The following is a 4,756-nucleotide window of genomic DNA, read 5'->3' on the forward strand; positions in this document are numbered from 1 at the left end:
CCATCCAGGCTCAGCCTTCCAGATTCCTGAGATTATAGGCATGTACCACCACACCCAGATTTAGCAGAAAATTTTTCCTTTACTCCTACTCTTTCGGCTCCCACTAGTATGTCTATGCTTCTATGATTTTGATGATATTTTGCCTTTTCCATGGCTATGTTTAAGCCTAAGTCTCTGCCATTGGTCAAGGATCTTAGGTCACCTGATCATTGTCTATTGATTTTCTTGCTCACAGTCCCTGTGTAGCTACTTATCATGGAAGGGAGCCTGCTGTGTGTCTTCTGGCATAAGAAAGTACAGTGAGGTGAGGGCCATAAGACTGAGTTCTCATCTAAGTGATATGAGCAGAAGAGGACCGAAGGAGCCCCCATTTGTCTCTTCCTGTGCACAGAAACGGGACACTGTGCCCCAGATGGCACAGCGACATGACAAGGGAAGCTTACCTGACCACAATGAGAGAAATGAAGCACTGTGATGCTAAGACCCTGACGGTCTGGCTTTGCTCCCACAGCACAGCCTGTTCTATCCTGACCATTCCAACAGTGCAGCCGTGAATCCCATGAAAATAACAGCTCATTTTTGCTGAAGAGCTATTGTGAGATTAACAGTCTACTAACTGTTTTATATATTTAATATTTTAGAGTACTTCCGACAACGGAATACATGAGGCAGTATTAATAAAATTCCCCCCCCCCTTTTTTTTCCAGTACTGGGGATTGAATTTAGCACCCTGTGCTTGTCAGGCAAGCACTTATTCTATTGAGCTATCTCCCTGGGCCCTAAAATTCCATTTTTATAGTTGGAGAAATTTAAACTTAAGAAGGGCAAAATAATTTTTAATGTGAGCAGCTGTTGGCAGAGCTGGCATTCGAACTCATCTCAGCAGTGACAGTCCACTCAATACACTCTGTTTCTGTCTGTCATTCTCAGGTGGATTTGAACCAGGCATTTCTCAGAACAAGACCTGGAGATAAGATTTTGTTTTTCATTTGGTTTAATTTGAAATAAATAATGAGTTCAAGTTCTAGGGGGCTTATATAAAGTTTTTTATTTTAAAAGCTCCAATTCTATCATTCCTGAGTCATCTTTTGAATGTTGAGAAGATTCATTTCAGATGTTAACAGAGCTCAAAACCGAGGTGATCTCATTCCCCTCTTCATCAGTCTTATTCTGATCCAGCTTGAAGGGGAAGAAACAGAGGACAGGTACTGCCCTGAATCTGGTCCCTAAAGTAACACAGTTAGGGTCTCACCATGTCCCTTCTAAAATTAAGGTGATAACATTCAGGCCCTTGCAATGAGACTTGTGCCCTGATGTAGCGGGTCTCAGAGGGAAGCCCATCCCTCTCTCCACCACATAAGGACACAGCAAGAAGGTAGTGTCTTGAGGTATCAAGTCCTCACCACATTCTGAATCTGCCAGAACCAAGATCTTGCACTTCCATCCCTCAGAAGAGTGGGCAGTAAGTCCCTGACCTTCATAAGCTAGAAGTATTTTGGTACCATAGCTTCAAACAGATTGAGGCAGGGAAACGTGAACTTTTCCTAGGACATGTCCTTGTTTCTGGGTGATTTTGGTTTCAGAGATGATAGCTTAGCTCTTGTCATCCATACTGAAGCTACATTGAGATTTCTGCCTGTGAAGGGGCATCCATCCGTCTAGAGATCGCACCATGGATGGAGGCTGGTGAGGCTCAGTGTGAATCTTGCTGGCAGCCATAGCCAAGTGTGTCATGGCCTGGGCTGCAGTATATAGTTTATGATAGCAATTCCTGAGCCAGATTCTAAAGGAGCCAGGATACCTTCAGCTATGGGCAAAATTGGGGAGGTCAGTATAATAAGTGTTTGCATTTTCAGGGCCCTGAGAATCCATAAAGATCACTGGAGTGTATTATTTCACTCCCACTCTGCCTTCTTGGCCTTCTCTGATTTAAAACATTCTCTCCACAGGGCATAAAATTAAACACACAGCACAGCTTATACTAGCACAACAGAATAAAAGAGGAGAAGAAACCCTTTAAGAGAGAATGTGATTGTAAAAGCAGAGAACTAATAGTCTTTCCCATGCATAGAATTTATGGTCACAACTGTATATATTTTTTAATATATAAATTTTTAAAACATTGAAACTACCTCAAATTTTCAGAAGATTTGCAAGTACAATAAAAATAATTAGTATCCATTGAACCACTTAAGGAAAGTTGCTGACTTCATGCCCTTATTACTCCTGAATTCTTTAGTTGTGTTTTCTACATACAAGGGCATTATTTTTATTTTTTTAAAGGGCATTATTTTCAACAATCACTAAAATCATGACACTAGTAGTTGGTTACGATGTAATTCTCAGACTCATTGAAGCCTGGCAGTTGCCCTGTGATGTCATTCAGCAGGCAAATCCAGTCCAGAATCCTGGGTCACATCTTCTTTGATCTAGAAGAGTTTCTCCATTTACCCTGATCTCCTCTGAAGACTATAGTTAAGTTATCCTAAGGCATGGAAGTGTGATTTTTCTGTACAACCCACCACACACTGCATGCTTTTGATTTTGACAGTCACTTGATTAAAATAGTGTCTTAAAGGTATCTTCTCTGCAAAATGACACTTTCTTACTTCATAATTAATAAGCACTTCGTGAAGAGTTACTTTAAAAAATCTGTAACTACCCAGCACTTCATCAAACATTGCATTTATTCATTTACATGTTGATATCTTTATGGAACTGTGGTTTTCCCTTTTACTTAATGGCTAAAAATCTACCACTTTCATGATTTAGTTTTCATATTCAACTTAGACACATAAATCATGTTGGGCTCCTTCAAGTTGGCTCGTGTGTGTGTGTGTGTGTGTGTGTGTGTGTGTGTGTGTACTCATGCTATATTACCATCATCCTTTGAGTGTGTTTTTGCTGTGTGGTACAACCAAAAACATTCTAGACTTTTGTAGATAGTTTCCCACTTTAGCCCTGAAATCAGCTCTTTTTCTGAGAAATTGTGGTTACTTTCAGTGGAAAATGGTATTTGAAAGTCATTTTCTAGTTGTCCCCCCAAAACTTCATGCCATTGTGTGGAAGCTTCTAGAGTTTGTGGTTAATTCCTGATCTAATGCTGGAACAATGGGTGTGAGTTTTACACTCGCCCTGGGGTGAGTAATCTGCATACAATATAAGGAGAGGGGAGAGGCTTGCTAGTTGCAGCAACCGCTGCTCCTCCCTTTTCTCTTTGCTGTTTCCAGCTACCGTAAATAGCTGCCCTCCTTTATGTGCCCTCAGCCTTGGAGCCAACTAGGAGTATGGACTAAAATCTCCACTATCTGTGGGCTAAATAAACCTTTCCTTCCTTAATTCTGGGTGTTGGGTATTTTATCCCAGAAATGAGAGAAGAGTAACTGAGACAATCAGTGACTCCAGAACTTCTCAGCAGATGGAGTTACGAACACACACACACACACACACACACACACACACACCCCATCTATATTAATATCTGTCTCCATGTACACTAAATACTGAAGTTCAGGGGATGAGGAGATAGATCAGTAGAATAAGTACTTGACTGGAAAACATGAGGGCCTGAGTTCAATTCCACAAAAAAAAAAAAAAAAATTAAAGTTCATACTGGTATCTTTCATTCAAAATCAGTATCATATAGTCTATTATTTCTTTTCAATTTTAATTAAGCTTAATGATACAATTTAGATACACATAAAGATGACATCCATCACAGGAAATTTGTGCCTGTATATGATATATCTTGATTCTTCTTCTCATCCCCAATTCTCTCTCCTCCCTTCAATTCACTTCCTCTCCTTATTTACAAAGCTGTATTTCCATCTTATCTTTCTTTTATTGTTTTTAACATTTCTTCCTTTCTTTTGAACCATTTCTGCCTATTTCACAATGTTTATTATACACTTCGGGCCTTATTTACACTTTTGGTTTCTCATACCAGAGAAATAATGTGACATTCACACATTTGTGTCTGATTTATTTCACATGAGAGTGTGGTTACAAGGTGCAGCCATTCATTTACCTAGAAATGTCTCAAGTTTATCCTTTATGGCAGAGTGGTTCTCTACTGTATTTTTTAAAAAAGCACATCTTTGTATTTAGTCACTGATGGATGGGCATTTGGGCTGTTTCCAAGGTTTAGCTATTACAAACTCTGCTGCTATGAACATGGGTGTACATATGTTGTTCTGCTATGATGATTTTAAATCTGGGAAGACATACAGAAGGGGAATGAATAGCTGGGTAAAACGAGACCCATAATTTTTTGAGGAATCTCCATGCTGATTTTCAAAATGCTTACACTCCTCTACGCTCCCACTAACAGTGGAGAAGAGTTCATTTTTTCTCACAGCCCCTCCAGCACTTACTACAGGTTACTTCTTGATAATACCATTCTTTTTGGAGTGAGATAGAATCTTAGCATTGTATTAATTTGGATTTCTCCAGTGAGTAGTGATGTTGAACATTTTTTCATATATTTACTTGTTATTTGTATTTCTTTTTTTCTGAGAAGTGTATGTTCATTTCATTTGCTTTAATAATTTTATTGGGAATCAAATAGCAATGAGACAGTTTCAAAACTGATAAGTAGGACGGTTTCAATAATTAATACATTGCATATTGTTGTCTTCTTAGTAGTTATGCATAGTACAAGAGAGAGACATAATATCCTGTCCAGCAGCTACCCTGTGCCAGCAGGACCTACTGGTCCCAGCCCAGGTGCAGAGTGGGTGAGACCCTCTTCCACCCC

This window comes from Octodon degus, unplaced genomic scaffold, assembly GCF_000260255.1.
Source record: "Octodon degus isolate 3935 unplaced genomic scaffold, OctDeg1.0 scaffold00036, whole genome shotgun sequence".
Lineage (NCBI taxonomy): Eukaryota > Metazoa > Chordata > Mammalia > Rodentia > Octodontidae > Octodon > Octodon degus.